The sequence below is a fragment of the Pan paniscus genome, chromosome 19 (genome assembly GCF_029289425.2).
Source record: "Pan paniscus chromosome 19, NHGRI_mPanPan1-v2.0_pri, whole genome shotgun sequence".
Lineage (NCBI taxonomy): Eukaryota > Metazoa > Chordata > Mammalia > Primates > Hominidae > Pan > Pan paniscus.
Window position 1 is genome coordinate 95,230,858 of NC_073268.2, and position 21,735 is coordinate 95,252,592.

Below are 21,735 nucleotides of genomic sequence, written 5' to 3' on the forward strand. Positions count from 1 at the left end.
CGCCTCTGCCCGGTGTTCCCCCTGCCCGGGCGGGGAGGCTGGAGAGAGCGCGCGCGAGAATACGGCCAGAGAGTCTGTGCGCGAGAGATCGGGCGAGCGGGCGAGAGCAGGAGTCAGTCACTTTGGAGCCTCCGGAGCCCTGTCTGCAAAGAGTGGTGCGTGTGCGTGTGTGAGTGCGCGCGTGTGCGCGCGTGTGTAGCGGTGGGAGGGGGAGTCCCTGGCGTACTCCAACATCAAACGGAGCCCCGCGCGGAGGGAAGAGAATCCGGAGCGACGGCACAACAGCTGATCCCACACTTAACCCCTCGCCCGCCGGCACCGGGGCAGCCCTCCCTCGCGCCCTCCCACGCTCGGGCCCCTGCGCGCCCCTCCTCCTCCCCGTTGCCAGCACTTGCTCCCGGCCTGGGGGGTCTGGAATCTCCCTTTGCCCCCGCTCCGTTCTCCGGCCGCTGCGGAGAGGAGGAGCCGCTCCGCCGGCTCTGCGGCCGACCGACCGGAAGGCGCCTCGTCCTGTTTCGCGTTCAGAGAAGCGCCTTTCCTAAGGGAGGCCGGCTCAGTGGCGGGGATGTCGGTGATGTAATGAGGGCATCTACGCAGAGGCTTCCGCGCTGGGGAAGGCTTCTCTGGCTGCCCAGGGCTTGGAAATCCAACCAGAGCCTCCAGGAGCGTCTCCTGCCCTCCTGCTGGCCCCCAGACCCCATCATACATCCCAGCCTCCTGCCACAGGCACCTGGTCTTGTGGCTACTTAGATGGGGGTGGGGGACACGGGCACCGGCCACAATGCATCCTCCCCTCCCTGTACCCAGACACACTGGACTTGACGTGTTTCGCTCCCACGGGACAGGCGTGCATAGGTCCCCACCTCCTTGCCCCATTCAGCATGTGGCAGAGGTCTCGGCAGTGCCCCTTGTTCCACCACTGTGACTGTGCACACACCTGCAGCTTCAGCGGCCACACACACACCCACTGGCCTGCCCCGAGTCCACACTCACCAGAGGCCCCCTGGATCAGGCTCAGTTTACCAGGATAAGCCACAGGTGAGCTTGGCTGCAAGAGGGATGGGCTGCCAGTGGCCACTGTCAGAGGCAGAGCCAGTGGGGTCATGCCTAACCTCACGCCTTCCAGGAAAGGGGCAGATCCCAGGCACCCAGTACCCATTCTGAATGCACCTGTCCTACCTTAGGGCACTTGTGACTCCCCTCCTCTCACTGCAGACAGTGAGCCCTGAGCTGGAGGAAGGCAGGCCTGGGGCCACCTGGCAGTGGGGAGACGGCTGGCCCGGCAGTCATGTCGGACCCTCACTTGCTGTGTGATCTCAGGAAGGTCGATTGTCCCCTTGGGGCCTTGGTTTCCACATCCAGCCCGAGAGATGGGTCAGATGTTGTCTGAGATCCCTGTTGCACCCACTGCAGGACACGTGGCCTGAGGGCCATTGAGGAAGAGGGAACAAGGAAGGGAGGGAGAGAAGGGTGGCCTCTCCACGCCCAGTTTAGGAGGCTCCATTTGAACAAGGCAGGTAGGTGCAGGCACCTGTTCTCTCAGGTGCCCCTTGTTCATCTTCTTCGTAGAGGAGCTGGGATGTGGAGTCCGGGAGGGAGGCAGACAGGGGAAGAGACAAGGCTCAGGGGAGAGACGAGGCAGGCGAGCTGGCCATCTAGCCCTGTGGTCTGACCTGCAATCCTGCTCTGTGTTCCCTCTGGGGTGGTGCTGGCACAGGACAAGGATAGGGGGCTTGGCTGGCTCCACAGGGTCTTGGCCATGGACTTTATGAGGCCCTCCCTGCTATCAGTAACTTGGTTTCCCAGCCTAGGACAGTGGTGGGGGTCCCAGCACAAGGGCCGGGCGTGCCTGGGCCAGGAAGATGAGGTGGGTTGTAGCATTTGCCACCTGAGCCTTGCAGAAGGGCTCCTCGTGAGCGTGATGCCCTGGAGTGGCCCTTGCTGCCTCCCTCCCGAGTCAGGTTGTCCTTGCTTGTTCCAGAAGCCATCCCTCTTTTGTCTTCTCTGGGCACCTGTCCGTCACCACTGCCCTGCTGCACCTTCCCTGGAGGATGCTCAGGAATTTGGGACAGCCACATAGCATTCAGCGTAAACCCAGGCTCCAGATCCCCCCTGCCTGTGAGTCATTTGCTTATTAATTTGCCATTATGACCATTATGACCAAGTATCTCCTGTGGAATCCAAGCCTCATCCCCTCCAGAAAGGGATTTGGGAGTGCTTCCTAAGCCATGCCTGACACAGAGCCACTTTTTGAGTCAACGCTACTGTTTTTCCTTATTGAGAACCCACTATATGCAGACAGTGTGCTCGGTGCTGGGGCTGCAGAAATCAAGTTCTCTGCCCTGGAGCGAGCATACCGTCTAGTGGGGGAAACCAAGCTTGTAAACGAAGACTGCAGCCTAATGTACTGAGAGCTTTGACAGCCCAGGACAGGGAGAGCTCAGATCTGGGGTGTGGCCAGGGAAGGTTTCCTGGACCCCTGAGCTCAGTCATTGGCCCAAAGAAAGCCAGGGTGGTCCCCACTATCTGCATCTGCATCACTTCTGGCAGCCCTGCATCTGGTCACCTGTGTGCCTCTCTGCCCAGCCACCTGCCTTCCAGCCTCACCTCCAGATTGCACTGGGCCCAGGAGCATGTCTGGACACCTGCCTCCATCAGGCGGCTCATCACACCCAGCTCCAGAGAGAGAGGACTGAGAATAGCAGAATGGAATGAAAATAATACCTCCAGAAAAAGGATCTGAACGTGTGTGTTTGGCTTATTTCTTGGGACAGTGGCTGTTATGCTGTGCTTCAGCACGAGCCAGTTAGCGAACAGCACGCACCTCAGCGCTCCGCTGTGATTGTTTCAGAGTGTCGCGCAGGCCTGACTCTGCGGACCCCACCGGCAGGAACCATGCCCTCATCACCTCCTACCTCCAGTACCTGGCGCCAGGGCGGTACAAAGTTTTTCAGATTCCCCAGGCCCCATGCAGCCCTCCCGAGTCCCTGGTGCCTTGTGGACTGGGGTGGGTGGCCCTGAGCAGGGGGTGGGGGAAGCCTGTGCTCCTGGTGGCTGTGCTGCCCCCGCTCTGGGGCGGAGGGAGGCTGCGTGCTGGGAGGAGCTGTCACTCCAGTGCTAATATTCGCTACTTAAAAAAAGAGGCAAGAAAAAATACCCCATTCGCCCTGAATCTGAGAAGGGCCTTGTTAGGCAGGCAGGAACTGAGCTGTAATTATTTCTGCGCTCCTGGGCACCACTATAAATATCAGGCAAGGGAGGCACCTCAAAAGGTTCCGATGGTTCCAAGGCTTTGGAGATCTCCTGGCTCCTTCCTGCCCCCATCCTATGTCACCTTCCCTGGCAGGGGCCTTGGAGGGTGCAGGCACTGCCTCTCCTCCAGTTGGGCAGGGCGTGTCTTCCCCAGCTTCCCTGAGCATGCCTGCCTGGGAAATTCTGGCCCACGTAACCTTGCCAGATGCCCTGAATCTCTTCAGTGTGTACCTCTGTGAAATGGACACACAGGATTCTCCCTGGGAGAGCATTTGCTAAAAGGCATGCAGGGGAATACTAGCCTCCAAGGTGGCCTGTGTTTTTAACAAAAGGTGGGCCAAATGAGTCCTGTGGTCAGATGACTTGGGGGAGTGTTTCTTCTGACCCCTACCCATGTCCTTTGGAAATTCCCAAGGTGGCACATGGCAAATCATAGTAGAAAGGAAGCAACTCCACACTCCCTTTAGGGGAGGAAGGGAGGTGAATTCCTCATCCTCCTGCCCCTCTTTCCCCCTCCAGGCGCCCAGGCCGACCATCCTCAGGCTTCCCCTGTGCCGTGAGGACAGTGTGCAGCTTGGCAGCAGCGCTCCCAGGACAAGGAGTGAGCTCACAGTCTCTGGTTGCAGCTGTGCTTGGCCGCGCCAAGCCGAGCCTTCATCGACAAATACATCGTGCTTTCCGCAGAGCCAGACCTTCCTGCCCCAGCCCTGGGGTATTTGACCTGGGCTTGGGCATGAGCACTGGGGGACGAAAGAGGCAGAGTGGCAGAACTGGATCTCCACAGTGGGGTGAGGTGGGCATGGCTCAGGGATGGGAGGATGTGTGCATGCCTGTGTGTGTGTGATGGGGTGTGGGGAGAGCCAAGAAGCCACTCTGACCAGCTGGAGTCCTGTATCACCATGGAACACTTTGCAGGGGAATTAATGTCCCAATTCAGCAGCCAGGGCAACAGGTTGGAGTCAAGGAGAAGCCCCCACTCAGGCTTTCATGGGATGCCCCCAGCAGACACCATGGGGCAAGGTCAGGCTGGGGATGGGAAACCCAGCAGACACCATGGGGGAAGGTCAGGCTGGGGATGGGAAACCCAGCAGACACCATGGGGCAAGGTCAGCTTGGGGATGGGAAACTCGTCAGCCTTTTTTAAAAAAATGTAGAAATTCTCACATTCCCAGAGGAGGCGGCTTCCTTATATCAGGAGTCGGGGGCTGCTTCCACTTTGTTCTGGCCTGTTTAATCTCCCCAGAAGGGCAGAAAAGCCGGCAGAGGGTCCCTGCAAGCAGGGGTGAAGCAAGCCCAGGGATGAGCCGTCGGTGCAGCCCTGGCAGGCGAGGCCTCGCTGGAGGTGGCCAGCAGAGGGCCTACTCACACCATCTTCACCGGCTGGCCTGCGAGGAAGGGCTGCTGGGGTGCTCCCCACCCCCAACCCCCTCTGCCTCCCTCTGCCAGGGGTCCTCAGCAGTGCAGAGGGAAAGCTAAGCCCAGCCCAGGTGCCGGGGCCAGCACCCACCTTCCGGCTCAGCGGGGGCCCCCCATCCACTGGCACTGTCCCCCTGGCCCCAGCAGAGACTGCAGCAAAAGTAAATCGGTGTGCAAAGGAAGTTTATTTATCTGTTTAATTAAGAGGCGTTTGCCAGCCACATTCGGGTCCATCCGTCTCACTTACAACCATGTCCCAGCAAAATTAAACATAATAAATACAGGGAGACTGAAAGCGAAGGGCACACTTGAGATATATGGGCAGAGCCAGGAGTTGCACAGGGTTGCAGTTATAAGCACATCTCTCTCTTGCAAGTTCCTCTCCCCTCGGGGGCCCAGGAGCCGGAGGAATGCGCTCAGAGAAGGGGCTGTGGGTGCCGCTCACTCTGCTCCTTCCACTCAGCACTGTTGGCAAGCTTTATTTATTTTAAATGAGCCCCCAGGACTTCTCCCTTCTCCTCTTCTGTGGAAGGGGAGCAAGCTCTACACCAAGCAAAAGGAACATCTGAAAGCAGCCAGCACTGTGATGTTCCACCCCAGGGCTTGGTGGGTAAGAGGCCTTGGAAGCTGCGGCCCTGGAAAGCTCGTTGCAAGCTCCTGCTGCATCTGGGCCATGAGCTCCTGGCAAGGAGACAGCCTGGGCTGAGCAGAGCCTGGGAGAAACAGATCTTTGGTCTTCAGTGCCAGCTGTGGCCAAGCCACCGTTTGGCAAACTGGGCTCAGAATCCCACAGAAGCCAAAGGAAGAGAGGGGCACTTTGATTTCTGTCTCTCATCTGAAGGCTCAAGAGCCTGGCCATTTGCTTAAACTTCCCAGGAACAGAAGCACACAAAGGGGGAGAATGGCAGTTTATTATTACTGATTGCTAACTGTAACAATACCTTGTATCTGCTCAGTGCTTTCCTAACCTTTTCAAAGAGCCTTCATGTATCTCACCTGATCATCACAAGTTAGGTAGGGAAGGTGTAATGATGCCCATTCCATATATCATGACCCTTTTAGGATCACAGAGGTGGTCCAAGGTCACACAACCAGTTAGAGGCAGCGTCTGGGCCAGAAGGCAAGACTTGGAACTTGGATTTACGGGAGCCCTTTTCTTCCCTTCGACTACTGTGCTGGGCTCATGCCCTTCTGTGAACATACTCATCGTTAGCCCTTGGCTCTCTCTCCTAACAGGATCAACCCCAAACCAAATCCGTTAATGTAATAGTCATTTGCAATAGCTTGGGCGTTTACTAATCACACCGCCGCTCTGTCTGTGCAGCAATTATCTCGAATTTCCTCTTTCTCATTAGGCAGGAGGGCGCGAGGACTCAGTGGGTTGCTGAGCCCTGTGATGACGCCAAGGAGAGGAGCTGCTGCTAGACCAAGGAAGCCCTTCCTCAGCGTTCCTAGCTGATCTTCCATGCAGCGCCCAATTTCCTGGGCCCTCACCCCGCGCTCAGCTGACCCACCAGCCCCGAGCCCTCCTGTCCTGCCCAAGCCTGTGCATGTGTGCCCTTGTGCCCAGACCATAGATGGCTACAGAAAAGAGAGTCCTGAATGGCTTGGGAAGTTGTATATTTGCTTGGAGATGATGACTTCAGCTCGGACTGGGTATCCAGTGAAGTGCCCTTGGATGGTTGGGCCCCCACTGCAGACATGACTGATGACAGCCTCTGCTCCTGCCAGGGCAGGGATCATACCAGCCAAGGAAAACCCATATCACTCGCTGCTCCACGCAGCCCACCCAGGAGGCACGCACCACTAACATCACTCTTGGTTCCCCCACTTGCTCTCCTTCAGCATCAGGGTCAACTCCAGCCTCTTGTTTGAGGTCACCTCTTTCCCCCAATCAAAAAACAGAGTGAAGCCTGGGTGCAGTGGCTCACGCCTGTAATCCCAGCACTTTGGGAGGCCAACGCGGGTGGATCACCTGAGGCCAGGAGTTTGAGATCAGCCTGGGCAACATGGTGAAACCCCATCTCTACTAAAGATACAAAATTAGCCAGGCGTGGTGATGCATGCCTTTAATCCTAGCTACTCGGGAGGCTGAGGCAGGAGAATCACTTGAATCTGGGAGGCAGAGGATGCGGTGAGCCGTGATCGCGCCATTGCACTCCAGCCTGGGCAACAAGAGTAAATCTCTGTCTCACCAAAAAAAAACAAAAACAAAAACAAAAACAAAAAACAGAGTGAAGAAGAAGAAAGGAGTCCTCAGGGACAGGAGTGATGGGGCTGGAAGGGGAAGTGGCATCACGTCGCCCAGTCCCCGGCCTTCTAGCTGGCAGACACCAAAGCCTTCAGAGACACGTGCTCTCTTTTTTTTCCCCTTGAAGCTCTCCACTGGGGGAGACCCTGCTGTCTCTCCGGGGAGCCCAGTTAGGTTTTTATCACCCTGACTGCCAAGAAACTCTGCCTCATGTGGTACACAAATCTTTTCCGTCTTAATTTTATTCAAAGGGTGAAGGCTTTGAAAGAGTGACAAGGGGGAGCTTAGACCAGAAGCTGAAGCCACTGCCACTCCCTGTAGCTCCCAGGAGGGACTGGGGCCACTGACCAAAATTTGTAGAGCAAAGCCGTGCATAAAGGGAGGGGGCTGAGTGAGCCCAGCTCTTGCATACCCATGGGGAACAGGAGCCCTGCACTCTCAGGGTGTCCAAAAGGGAAGACTGTACACACAATGTGGGTACAATTTGGGTAGCTCCCATTGCTATGGCCGGCATGAATTTGCACCATGTTTGGTTAGAATTGAACTGAGGAAACAGCATTCAGGGTTCCTGAGTAGAGACCCATGGGAAGAGGTCAAGGTTTGTTCTTCCATCAACAGCAGGTGGGTCTGAGCTGACCCCTGGGTAGAGGCAGCAAGGGTCCACCTCCAGCAGTGAAGTGGCTGGGTGCTCCCATTTGCCATCAATTTTTAGAAAATCTTACTTAACAGAGAAACCAATATCCCTTCCTCCAGCACTGGGCAAGGAGAGGCCACGTGGAGAGCACGTGCAGCACTGTAGAGAGGGAATGGTGGCCCGGGGGTACCCCGCACCCCAGGACTGGGAAGTTAGGACCTTCAAACTCTGAACAGACCCGAAAGACTGGATAAAGCATCTGCCTGTAGCCCCAGCCCCAGCACTCGGTGACTCTGAAGCTAGGACCTTCAAACTCTGACCAAACCTGAAAGACTCTGGAAAAAGCAGCTGCCTGTAGCCCCAGCCCCAGCACTCAGTGAGTTAAAAAGCAACCGCAAGGCCTCGGGAAACAGAATGTGAGGGGCGGGCACTCTGCTCATCCCCTGCCCCTGCATGCCCCCTAAAGCCAAAGCGTCGCTCATTAAAAGCTCATTAGGAGCCCGAGGCACACAAAGGCCTGGAGAGGCATTACTGTCCTGGCAGAGTGCGTGGCCCTGGGGAGGCCGATGCACTGCTAGGCAGCCAGTGCCAAGCTGCAGACAGGGGCCGGGCCATGGAGTGACGAGGCGGCCGGCGGCGGGAGGTAGGGGTGCAAGGTCCTTCTAACGAAGCCTCATGGGAGCTGAGCTTGTCCCAGGACTCAAGGGAGTGGGGACGAGCCTATCTGCCAGGAAGCAAAGGAACAGATGCAGACGGTAACCTACAGACTCACCTCCCCACACCTCCACAATGACAGAGGCCAGATAAGAGTTCCTTTCTCAGGCTTTGAGAGCAAGGAGAAGGCAGGGTTAGGCAGGACCCTGGGCAGCCTCTTCCCTCCCGGCAGCCTAAGATACACCAGGGAAGTTGTGTGAATTGCTGCCCGGTGAGCAGAGATGGGGCAGTGGATGCTGATGTGTTTTAGTCCCTAAAAGTTGCCCAAGAGCAGGTGAAGTGCCTATCTGGTGGGGGTGTGGGAGCTTGTCTTGAGTTAGGTGTGGAGCTATTCTGAGGCTGCCACCCCTGCCAACCCCCTACCGTCTCCTCCCTCTTGATCCTGGGAGGAAAATCCCTCCCCTTTCCTGATCCACTCTAGCATTGGGGTCCAGCGATGTTTTGGCCCCAACACAACTCTCCAGTTCCAAGGCATGAGGTTTCTGAGAATTCACTGGCAAGGAGGTGTGGGAAGTTGGCAGCCAGCTGAGGGCCCTGTGCTGCTCTTAGCAGCTCCCGGCCTTTCCTCCCACTGAGAGTTGCTGCATCAGGATGGGGGGGAGCCGTCTGTTCCTGCTCTTACTTCCCTAGGATGCTGTGACTTTTGATTCCTGCTTGATTAATATACAGCCAACAGAGACTGTATTTAAGGCAGCTTTAATTCTCTCAGGTCACCAAACTCGGGAGCAGCAAAGCTGCAAGGAGCCAGCCCCGCAATAGATCAAACACCAGGACCTTCAAATCGCTCTGTGGCCCAATTTCTTATTGCTGCTGCTGCCTGATAACCCTCCCAGCTTGGAGCCAATAGCTCCTTTTTCTAGGGGTGGACACGGGGGCTGGATGTGGATGTCCATGGCTGAAACCCTCCCGGCAGCATGGAACGAGAGCTGGAAGGACCGGGCACGAGAGTGAGACCGTCAGCACCAGGGACAGCTCCAGCCAGACCCTGGAGCTGCCGTGGCTGCCTACACCTCTGTCTCCCTGGGCCCAAACAAGCATGGGTGTCAGTGAACTCTCTGTTTTGCAGAGGTGGCCAGCGGCTAGCCCTGCTGATGGCCACCTTTTACCAAAACATCCTCGCCTATTGAGTTAGCCTGCTGCTCCCTTTGGGGCCCTGCACACTCTCACTGGCTCTGTCTCCCTTTAGGAGATCCAGCTTTTTCCATCCCTGACCCCCAGAGGGAAGCAGGCTGCTGTGAGGACTATCTGTCTGGCCTCTGTGCCAGCCCCTGGTGCCCAGGGCTTCTGTGGGGCCAACAGTTTCCTTCCTGGCTGAACCTCATCCGCTTCCAACTTGCCTCAGCATCTCCTGAAAGGCAGGCTAATTCCTCTGCTGAGCATCTGGGTGTTCACTTGCTCGGTGGGGGCAGGGGCAGGCATGCTGGCATGGCTGCCATTTCCTCCAAAACACCTTTTATAGACCTGGTCCATGTTGCAATTTGGGAGGCACCGGGGAGCAGCACAATGTGGAGAGATTACACTCGGAAGCCGGGCTTGTAAATTACCTCCCAGTGTGGGCAGGGAATGTGCCTATTAACAGAGAACCTGGTGCACACAGCCATTCTCATTTAAGAGCAGGATCTTCCCGGATCAGACTCTGATCAATCCTTGCTGCCACCAACACACCATATATTAGGAAGAAATGTTTGCATTGAAGTTGGAGGAAGCCCCATACTCACCTCCCCACACCAACCCCCTACTGCTGTTTTATTAGGATATTCTCTAAACCCAGCCCCATTGGATTTATTCCCCCTGCTCTGCCTCTATCCACTTAAAAATATTGTCTATGGATTTTCAAATTATTGCTACACTTTCTAAGAGAAGGATGCAGTGGTTAAAAATTAACAGCAAATTTATGGGAATTCTATATGGCAAGTACAGAATTATAATGAAGTGGCTGCCACTTGGCTGAGTGTGGGTAATTGGAAATCCACGCTGGGAAGACTAGAATCTTTACTGTATTGGAATTGTGTTTTTGAGAGTAAATGCTGTGGAGAGGGTCAATGGAGCCTTGAGTTGGCCAAGTTCTTCTCTAGGGGGAAAATGTGGTCTGCTCACTGCCTATTGGGAGGCAATTTAGAAGGAGAATCACTTATGCTGGCCCACAGGAGGGTGGCTGGAAACCACTGGGGGAGGTAGGTGTTCCGGGCTAGGGGAGCAGGCCTGATGGTGGAGGAGGTGGGAGTGGGAGAGCAGGAAGGGAGGAAGGCCAGGGCATCACCAGCAGAGGGGAAGGCCCACTGTGGTGCAGCTGGAGCCTGACAGAAGGCAGCACCGAAACCCTGATGTTCTCCCTGCCCTGTGGGTTCATTTTCCTTGGGAAAAAATTTTGGTAAAAAAACAGAGATGATTTTATCATGAAGACACCAATGTTGCTCCCCTTTCACATGGCGCTGTCCTCGCTCCCACAGCTGCTGTGGTAGAAATGGACTTTGCCTCTGATCTCCTCTGCAGCTCAGCCTTAGTGGCTGAGAGGTGGAGCAGGAGTCTGTGATAAGGGAGCCCAGATTCCGAGCAAGGGGGTTCTGCCAGGAATCTAGGTACAAACTGCCTCCTGGAAGCCAGGTGCGGTGGCTCACACCTGTAATCCCAGCACTTTGGGAGGCTGAGGCGGGTGGATCACTTGAGGTCAGGAGTTCAAGACCAGCCTGGCCAACATGGTGAAACCCTGTCTCTACTAAAAACACAAAAATTAGCCAGGCATGGTGGGCATGCCTGTAGTCCCAGCTACCGGGGAGGCTGAGGCAGGAGAATTGCTTGAACCTGGGAGGCGGAGGTTGCAGTGAGCTGAGATTGCACCAGCCACTGTACTCTAGCCTGGGTGACAAAGTGAGAGTCTGTCTCAAAAGAAAAAAAACAAAAAAAAACTGCTTCCTGGTTCTTCAAGAGTTTTGTGTAGACCTGGTGCTGCTAAGTGCAGGGGCCACGGGCCACATGTGGGCATTCAGAGCTAAAACACGGCCGGTTCTAATTGAGACACTCTGTGTGTGTGTGTGTGTGTGTGTGAAATGCACATGGGATTTTGATGACTTGGGACCATAAAAAGAGTGAAAAAATAGTTTGTATCTAGATTACATGTCAAAATGATCATATTCAGGTATATTGGGTTACATAAAGCGTATAATTGAGTGCCCCCAGTTTTGTTTGTTTGTTTGTTTTACTTTCTCAATGTGGGTGCTGAAGAGTTAAGCATTTCCATGTGTGGCCTGCATTATGCTTCTATTGGGCAGCTCTGGTCTAGAACATGGGCAGATGTCTTTCCGCTCAGCCCCACCGACATCAGCTCACTATCATCCCCATTGCCTGGCCACGGGTAGCCTCTCAAGAAGAAGTGCAGGCCGGGTGCCGTGGCTGGTGCCTGTAATCCCGGCACTTTGGGAGGCTGAGGCAGGTGGATCACCTGAGGTCAGGAGTTCAAGACCAGTCTGGTCAACATGGTGAAACGCTGTTTCTACTAAAAATACAAAAAAATAAGCCGGACATGGTGGTGGCTCTCGTGCGTACAGTCCCAGCTACTCAGGAGGCTGAGACACGACAATCACTTGAACCCAGGAGGCAGAGGTTGCAGTGAGTTGACATTGCACCACTGCACTCCAGCTTGGGTGACAGAGTGAGACTCCATCTTGAAAAAAAAAAGAAGAAATGCAAAATGCAAAGCCAACTGGGTCTCTTCTTAGAGTAAGGCCGCACGCAAGCCTGTGTGGGCAGGAAGCCCGCCCTGATCTCCCCATCCCAAAACACAGACACCCAGCAACAGGGTCTGCTCCATTTCAGTCTATGTTTCTTGGTTTCTGTCTGCTCTATCCTGATATCTGAGACTGGGGCCTCCTTATTTTGTCCTACCATTGCAGCTGTGCAGGCACACAGTGTCTGCTGAGGCCAGTGGTGGGGTGGCGGGGGTGGCTTTCCTTCTGTGCTCCCTCCCCTATGACCGGACAGCACCAGGAAACCAGCACTCTGTTTTGGGGTTTGGGGATGAGCTCACAGGCAAATACTTCTGCTTCCTAACCTGTGACCTGTGCTAGGAGAAAGTGTCCTAGTGGCCAGCTCCCGTGCGGCTGCACTCGCTTGCATTTGGCTGCTGGGTGAGCTTATTGATTTTTCTCTCCGAGGTAGAAGGAGAGGCCTTGGAAATGCCATTCCAGTGAAACTGGGCATGGCGATAATTATCATCATCAGAACGCCCTGGACAAATCGGATCTCAGGCACCCAGAGCACCCTCAGCCTCATGCTCCACCCCAGCCTCCTCTGAAGGCAGAGGGAAGGAAGTGGGAGGGTGAATATTATTCTTCCCATTTCGTTGGATGGAGAAGCTGAAACCCAGGGTAGAGGAGTGTCCCAAGATGGGAAGTGGAGGCCGGGACGCGGGGTCGGAGTCACTGCCCCCTTCTACTGGAGAAACAGCAGCAGAGTGGAGCTTGGATCATCTTGAGCTCCTAAGAAGACTGTAGTCCCGCATCTCCTACCTTCTACCACACACCCAGCCACAGCTGTTTCTCACACCCTCCTCCAGCAGAAAGTGGGGCCCGCTCCAGCCTGGGAGTCACAGACCTGGAGTCCAGCCCATCTCTGCCCCGACCACCCGTGGGACTCTGGGCAAGCAACTAAACATCTCCAGTGTTGGTGTCTGCGTCTATCAGAATGGGACGGCAGTACCTCTCTCAGTATCGAATTCCCACAATACCTTGTGAGGATTCAAAAACATGTCATATACAAACCAGCTGGCACATAGTAGATGTTCAATAAATCATGGTAATTAATTCAACAAATACTTATTGAGTTTCCCCAAGTGCCTGATTTTGTTCTAGGTCCCTTCTCTCTGCAGTGCCCAGATGAGACCGCCGATGAAATTTCCTCTCTTCACCCGGATGGACTGCACTTGCCCTGCTCATCTCCTAGGCCTTGGTACAGAAAGTACAGTTAACTCTCAATTATCTATGCAAATGGAGTGGAACGTTCCACTGATGATTCAGAAAGAGCAGAGAGTCTACAGATAATTCTTATTTGAATTAGGAATGCATTATGCTTATTTTCACATCGGGTTTACCTTCCTAATTACTGTTTGTTCTGGATTATGCTCAAACTGGTTTGCATTCTCAGAACTCACATGGGTGTGGTGAGGGGCGTGCCGTGGAAGTGTACTGGGGCCCACCAAGTGGAAACCAGCCACAGACCACCTCTCTGCACTGCCCCCCAGCACCCCGGGTGGACTGACACCTGCTAAGAGGGAAGTAGTAGGCACTGGGGCTGCTTGGTATCTGCCCAGGAGGAATGGTGGCAGCTCCTTGCGTGTTGTTTTAAGGCTGTGCCCATGTGGGTGGCTGGGTACGTGTGGGTAAAATGGAAGGAGGTGCACCAGTTCCTGTGAGCTGTGATTCTCCCCAGGAAGCCAGGTGCAGACATAAGAGGCATCCTCACATGCAGCCCTCCCTCGGGGCTGTCCACATGCTGTTTTCTGTCTGTCTCTTCTCTGTGTCTCCCGCTACATCTTTCTTTGTGTGTGCATCTCTCTGTCACTCTCTGCCTCCCCTCCACACTGCCATTCACTGCACTCTTTTCTCTGGGACAAACCAGGAAACAGATTTTTCTTTTCTTTCTTTCTTTCTTTCTTTCTTTCTTTCTTTCTTTCTTTCTTTCTTTCTTTCTTTCTTTCTCTCTCTCTCTCTCTCTCTCTCTCTTTCTTTTCTTTTCTTTTCTTTTCTTTTTTTTTTTGAGACAGAGTCTCATTCTGTCGCCCAGGCTGGAGTGCAGTGGCATGATCTCGGCTCACCGTAACCTCTGCCTCCCAGGTTCAAGCGATTCTCCTGCCTCAGCCTCCCGAGTAGCTGGGATTACAGGCATGTGCCACAACATCCTGCCAATTTTTTTTTGTATTTTTAGTAGAGACGGGGCCTCACCATGTTGGCCAGGCTGGTCTCAAACTCCTGACCTCAAGTGATCCGCCCACCTCGGCCTCCCAAAGTGCTGGGATTACAGGCGTGAGCCACCTCCCAAGCCCAGAAAACAGATATTTCTTTCTACAGACACATCTTCCACGCAGCCAGGGCTGCAGATGGTCGGGGCTTGTGTCTAGCTGGGCAGTTCCTCCTTATGCCACTCCATTCCCCTTTGTACAGCAGGGAGAGATGGAGAAAACACCAATCTAACCTCCCAAACCACGGGCAAGCAGGGAGCCGGAAACCCAAAGAAAAGCCTGAGTCTCTGTGCCCTTCCTCACCTCCCCCGACTCCCGGCATGGAAGGGGGTCTGCCCTGCACCAGGCAACCAAGACAACATCTATCTGTGACTGCGGCGCGTGCTTCTGATTTCCTAAGCATGCCGAGTGAATCCACCCCGAGTGCCTCTGTCTGCGTCAGGAGAGTCGTGTGGGGTGGGCTGTCATCCCGGAAGTGCTACGGTTGCATCGTGTGGGGTGGGCTGTCATCCCGGAAGTGCTACGGTTGCATCGCTGGACCATCCTCAACACTGGACCAGACCAGAAAGGGAACTCATGGGTGACAACCGCCTCTGGCCAGCCCTCTGCCCTCGCCCCTGCCCTGCACCTCTCCATCCCACATGAGGCGACCTTGCAGGCACAGGTGCGGACAGGAAGGACAGCCTGCACCTGGCGATGGTGACCCAGGGGATGTCTTTCCAGCTCTCACGGGACTCAGTGCTAAGGTGACAGTGGAACGCTGGCATCTGTGTCCCGCCTGCCAGCTCATGGAGAAAGTTCACAAATGTCACCTCAGTATGCCTCACTCAAGCCTGTGGGACAGATGGGTACAGCTGGAGACTGAGGCTTGGAGAAGTTCACAGACTTTCCAGGATGTATTGCCCATGCCACTGGTCACTCTGATAGGACTTTTAGAGATGTGAGAAGCCTCCCTGCTTTTGAACTTTCTCTTTTTTTTTTTTTTTTTAAGATGGAGTCTTGCTCTGTCACTCAAGCTGGAGTGCAGTGACATGATCTAGGCTCGTTGCAACCTCCACCTTCCGGGTTCAAGCGATTGTCCTGCCTCAGCCTCCCAAGTAGCTGGGATTACAGGCACGTGCCACCACACCCAGCTAATTTTTTTTGTACTTTTGGTAGAGATGGCATTTCACCATGTTGGCCAGGCTAGTCTTGAACTCCTGACCTCAGGTGATCCACTCGCCTCGGCCTCCCAAAGTGCTGGGATTACAGGTGTGAGCCACTGCACCTGGCCGAGCTTTTTGATGCCTAATATTCTACTGCTTCCCACTGGTTAAAATACAAATTATCTCCTGCAAAGATGCTGAGTTTGTGAGGCTGAACATTGCCTGTAACTCAGTTGTGAGGCTGTTGACTGAGAACTGGTTTTTAGGGAGAGAGGGAGGAGACCCAGAAAACAGTGGGAAGCAAGTGGGGGCTGTCTCCATGGAGTGAAAGCTGCCCAGCAAAGGGTGCAGCTGTGGTCATAGGGTGGGGATGGGAAGGCACACTCTGGCTGGCTCACTCTGCCTTCTGAGAATGTAAAGGGCCTTTCAGAAAAGACCTCCCTAGCCCCCCACCCTCGGCAGCACCACCCACCAGCCCCTTCCGGTGGACTTCACACCTGCACGGCACCTCCTGGCTCTCATTCATCCTGCCCTTCTTCTTCCAGCAGGTGGGAGGGTCAGACTCAGAGGAGGGAGCATTCCCAGGAGCCTCCAACCCTCTGCCCACCGCCCTACTGCAGGAGTTGCAGATCTTGGGGGTCTCTCAGTGGGGGAAATCAGCCCAGGTGGGACTTGAGGAAGAGGAGAAGGCCAGCCATCTGGATGGCCTGAACCCAGTCATAGACTTAGGGCTGCCAGTGACCTCTGTGGTGGGAACAGGTGACCTAGAACACACTGGTTTGGTCCCAGTTCAAGAAGTAATTAGATATGCTCTCAAAGAAGTCCCCAAAGCTTTAATTAAACTCCAATAAAAGTGAGGCTCAGTCCCTTTGTTGCATGAGCTTCATTTCCAAGAGTCACACATGGCTCCTGGTGACCATATTGACACAGATATGACATTGCTGCTGCTGTAGGATTTCTGAAGCACGCTGAACAAACCCACCCTGATGCTCCAGTCTGTCAGGAGAGTGTCTATTCTACAGTACCGCTCTAAAGCTTCCCACATCTCAGTTTCCTTATCTATAAAATGGGGAGAAAAGGGCCGGGCGCGGTGGCTCACGCCTGTAATCCCAGCACTTTGGGAGGCCGAGGTGGGTGGATCACCTGAAGTCAGGAGTTCAAGACCAGCCTGGCCAACATGGTGAAACTCCATCTCTACCAAAAGTACAAAAAAATTAGCTAGGTGTGGTGGCACATGCCTGTAATCCCAGCTATTTGGGAGGCTGAGGCAGGAGAATCACTTGAACCCGGAAGGCAGAGGTTGCAGTGAGCCGATATTGCGTCACTGTACTTCAGCCTGGGTGACAGAGTGAGACTCCGTCTCAAAAAAAAAAAAAAAAAAAAAAAATTGGGAGAAAAGTACCCTCCCTAAGTACTTCCCAAGGCCCAGTGAGATGACAGATGGCCAAAGCCGAGTGTACAGATCATCAGCAAGGTGGCCTGTGCCCAAGCTGCTGGACAAACCCTCTTCACCACAGCCACTCCCAGGGAGTCAGAAGGTGGGGCTCCAGGGAAAGCCAAAGCCTCTTGATCAGGCAGCAGGCAGGGGGGCCACCAGCTGTCACTCAGGTGTCCCACCTAGTCTAAGAGCAAATACAAGAAAAAGAAGAAACCAGCCCCACAGACAGAGTCACAAGACAGGAGTGGCCTCAGCACAGAGCCAAGAGGGGCAGAGGTGCCGCCGGAGGGACAGCGGTGGCCGAGCAGAAGCCAGGGACCCCACACCACCTGGCTCCTTGCAGCGCCAGAGGAGAGCTGTTCAGGGAGGGCCTTGGTGGGTTGGGACATGAGGTGTCTCAGGTCACATCTCTGGGGAGTTGAGACGCCAGGAGAGCTCTGCTGGGCTGCCAGGAACCCTGACGTGAACTCAATAATAAAAGCAAACGAGAACTTTGCATGGAGGGTACAGCTTTGCTGGGGAGGGGAAAAATCCACAAAACTGATGGGGGATGCACCTGGACCCCTGGTCCCCGCTACCTGATGTAGTGACAAGTCCCCTCCTTAGGCCATATCTGGGAAGCCAAGGCAGAAGAAATCCACCCAGCCTTTCACCCCCTCCTGCGTCCTCGTCTCTGTGTGCGGCGGGCAGCTGGGCCTGGCCAGTCCCACTTCCCTCAATATGAGCCTGTCCCTCCCAGCCCTTCACTGCCCTCAGCTCCTTCCTCAGCCATTCCCACACGTCTGTGTTCTCCCCACGACTCCTTCTCTCCTCTCTTCCCACCCTCTCCTTGTGTGTCCTTTTAGCCATCACTTCTTAACAACAACAACGACAACAACAACAACAAGAGGTGCATCAGATCATCCGGATCCGATGGAGCTGTAACCGGATCCACACCAGAGGCCTCAGCATTGCCCTGACACACAGAGTTCGTCCTGCCACTGGGCTGCTCTCTCCTGGTCTCCAGGTTGGAATAGATCTACACTTCTTGGCTCAGAAAGTAATGGGCTGAGAGAGGGAATTCTGAATACTTTAAAAAGGGAATGTGGGGGATGACCTGGGTAGGAGAGGGGAGGGAGGGAAACCAGAGGATGTTTTGCTCCCAGCACCCCGGCAGTGGCAGACTGTCTGCCAGAATACCGAGAAGCAGGTGGCCTGCTGTGAGCTCAGGGAGGGCTTTCCAGGGCTAGGGAGCCCTCCTGGGCTTCTCAAGTCTGCCTGGGCTGCAGTTCCTGGTCCTGAACCTTCCTTTCTTCCAGGATTTTCCTCCTAACCCTGGGGCATTCATGACTTCTGTCCATCCTCTCAGGAGGGGACTGTTCACGATTTCTCTTCTCTCTCTTTGTATTTTCTGGAACACGGAAAGTGCTTCTGACAGGTGTATCACATCTTCTGCAATCATAACACTCTTGCCCCTCGGAGGTGGCGGAGGTGGCCCATGGCCCCCATGCCCACCCAGTGCCAAGCTCACACACAGCACCCCCTGCCTTCTCTGTCTTCACCCCTTCCCACGTGCTTTTTCTCCTCCACACTTCCCTGACTCCTCTGGAGGCTGGGGGAGATTGACGATGAGCCTGGGGCAGACTTGGGCAAACTTCTTGAAAAGTTGCCTTCTACTTTCAGGCCTCCTCTCTCTGCGTCTCCGCCCCTGCAGGAGAACCCAAATGCTCAGCTTCATGCTGACACCACCTTCTCTCTACAGTTACTGTCTCATCCTCCTCCTCCTCCTGCCGGCTTCACTCACAGCTGTCACAGTCCTGGGGTGCTGACACACATCTCTGGAATCTCAGCAGTCATTACCAGGAGAATGCCCTCGGTCCCCTGGGTGCACTGACAGGCTTCCCCGGCATGGGGGGTAGAGTAGGGAGGGCCCAGGAAAGGAGGGCTCTGGAGGAAGACACCCCGGGGTGTGGTGTGATCCCTGCATCTGAGCTGGACTGTGCTCTGTCCCGCTGTATCATCTACAGGGGCCTCTTATCCACAGCAAAACGGGAGGAGCCTGGAAACAGAGTGGGATTGGCAGGAGAGGCAGCCCTGGGTAACTTTGGGGCTGTGTCGGGTACCACGCTCACGTATAATAACAGATGACTCTGTTTCCCCAGCCCCTGAAAGCCCCCTCTGTGCTCACGGCAGACCACTCACTCCTCTGTATCCTGGTAGAGTCTGCCACTGCTAGGGGTGCTGGGAGCAATCCCTTATATAAGCGCAGAGCCATACAGCTTACGAAAATTTCACCAACACCATCTCACGAATTCTTACAACAACCCCATGGGACGGTTATGACTATGTCAGTGTTACACCCGGGAAGAGTGAGGCCCAGGCCAGGGGCTTGCCCCAGATGACCTGGCTTGAGCCCACACAGCAGACACCACCCCAGTCCCACCTCCCTCCTGCTCTTTTATTCCAGCCTTGGCTGTGGGTGTCAGAGCACACAGCTGTGATCCAACAGCCCCTCGCCCTAACACGCTGCACAGCACTGCCCGCCCTGGGGCTCTTCTGTTACTGCCACGTGGGACTCCTGCAGAGCACACTCAGCCATGCAGATGCACTACCATGCCTGGTGGTGAAAAGGCCTTAATACCACTGTGTGGGGCAGTCCTTGGCTGGACGGGGAGAGGACCTGGTGAATAAGCCATACATGGAGCCCCGAGGGGCTAAGCCCCCAGCGCCCACAGTGGTCTCAGCTCAGTAACGCACCCTTGGATTCCTTCTCCTTTCCCTATTTTACTCTCCCCAGTGCCCCTCCCTCCTGTGCACTTCTCAAAATATGCTACCTGCATGCGAGCACTTCTCTCGGGGCCTGGATTTTGGGGGCTCCCAAGCTAAGGCAGTTTGTTCCTAAGATGCCTAGAAAGTGGCCCCTCGGGATAGGATTCTGGAGTGGGGCCAGACATTGCTAAGGACCACGCTGCTGGTGACAGATGGGGCTGTGACAACCCCTGGCCTGTGGGGGCACTGTGATTACATAGACCCTCACTGGCAGAGGATGGGGAAGAGGGGCAGGTGGAGGTGAAGCATCTGGCTATGCTGTTCCTGTGGCAGTGGTTTGAGGGTGAAGGGGCGTGTAAGGACTGTGGGGGTGGGTGGAGGGTGAAGGGGTGGTGGGTGGAGGGTGAAGGGGCGTGTAAGGACTGTGGGGGTGGGTGGAGGGTGAAGGGGCGTGTAAGGACTGTGGGGGTGGTTGGATTTATTAATGGACTTAGAAGCTTTGAAAAAGGAAAACAACTGTCTCAAGCTAGCTGACTGTCAACACAGGGCCCCTGGCCTTCATGGAAATATGTAACTAGACCTTTGTCTCCTAAAGCCCAGGAAGTAATTGTCACCAATTAGTTTTTGGTGTACCAATTGTACACCAATTGTACCAATTACAATTGACACCAATCAGAGTCACCAAGGAGCCTGAACCCACGGACATGGCACTTCTCCCCTGACGAAGTCCAAGCACCGTAGGAAAGAGTGAGACCCTGGGATGAGAACATTTGTGTGGATGAGCCTGAGAACTTTGCGCCCCTAAATTCCCTGAACGCTCTGGGCTGGTGGAAGTGGCCCCTTCCATCTTTGCTAAGAGAAAGCAGACTTTTCTCACCTGGAGAACCAGCAAAGACCTCAACTGAGAAATTTTCTCATGAGATAACACTTATCCCCCACTGAGAGCTGCCCCTACTTCCCCTACTGCCATGACAGCAATAGCTAGAGTTGGGGTTCAGCACAGGCCAAGGGGGCAACAGCCCCAGCTCAGGAAGAAAACAGCCACACACCCAAAAAGCTCCAAGACCCAGTGGATACACACCAGTGGACGCCGGGGAGCGGACACACACCAGCGGGCGCCAGGGAGTGGACACACACCAGCAGGCGCCGGGGAGCGGACACACAGCAGCGGGCGCCGGGGAGTGGACACACACCAGCAGGCGCCGGGGAGCGGATACACACCAGTGGACGCCGGGGAGCAGACACACACCAGCAGGCGCCGGGGAGCGGGCACACACCAGCGGGCGCCGGGGAGCGGGTACACACCAGCAGGCGCCGGGGAGCGGGTACACACCAGCGGGCGCCGGGGAGCAGGGGGCGTAGGTGGGGTTGGGGCAGAATGTAAGTCTGAACAGAGGAGAGATTACTGACATGAAAGTAACTTCTCATGACTCAGGGCTTAATATCCTGGAAAGGACACGCATACCAGTCCAATGAACAGCTCCTTGAAGCACACACATACCGACAGCATTCAGTCAACGAGGTCGACGCGCTGGAACTACTTTGGTGGAGTATTAAAGAAGGGGTCAGAAGGCCCCAGATGCTGTGAACAGAGAACCCACTAGATGACTCTGTGTCCCAGAAGGATATGGGGGACATTCCCTCCACTAAGGCAATAAAAAATGCAATTCTGGAGTGGGGGACCGCTGAGGCATTTGGAAAGCTTCGTGGTGAGTGCCTTCACTTAGGGTTGCCATTAGGAGATGCTGCCACTAACTGGGCTCCTTAGTATCAGTGAGGATGAGAAGATTCCAGAATAGCAGGGGCCAGATAGTTGCATTTAACCATCAGAGGCAAGTTGGAATTAAATACCACTGTGGTCAGCCAGGCTTTGGAGATGACCAGGGTGCTTTGAACTACAGAAGTCTGCGGCTAATAAGCTATGGTGCTCCTGGGGATGAAATGGATGGGTGGCCAAGTAGGGTATTGCTTGGCTTATATAGCCAGAAAAAAATCAAGAGCTAGAGAGCAGAGAACTCCTCAGTCATCACAACGGGAAACTGCAGTACCATATCCAGTTCCAGGTCTAAGGCAGTTCTCCAATCAGAGCCCACTGGTGGAAGGAAGACCAGGTAGGGCTTAGGAATGCACTGCAATATTTATAATGATAGCATCGCCATCCTTCCCCAGATGGACCTGTGGATA

General features: G+C 54.8%; 1 protein-coding gene and 1 long non-coding RNA gene across 3 annotated transcripts in view; one reads left to right on the forward strand and one right to left on the reverse strand.

Moving 5' to 3' along the window:
• RBFOX3 (RNA binding fox-1 homolog 3) overlaps nucleotides 1-21,735 on the reverse strand; it is a 528,100-nt gene that overhangs the window by 94,508 nt on the left and 411,857 nt on the right. The gene's annotated exons all lie outside the window — the stretch shown is intronic.
• Nucleotides 16-2,901, forward strand: LOC103786052 (uncharacterized). The gene is made up of 3 exons (XR_004667403.3): nucleotides 16-155; nucleotides 1,982-2,118; nucleotides 2,587-2,901. It is a non-coding gene; the product is annotated as an uncharacterized LOC103786052 (long non-coding RNA).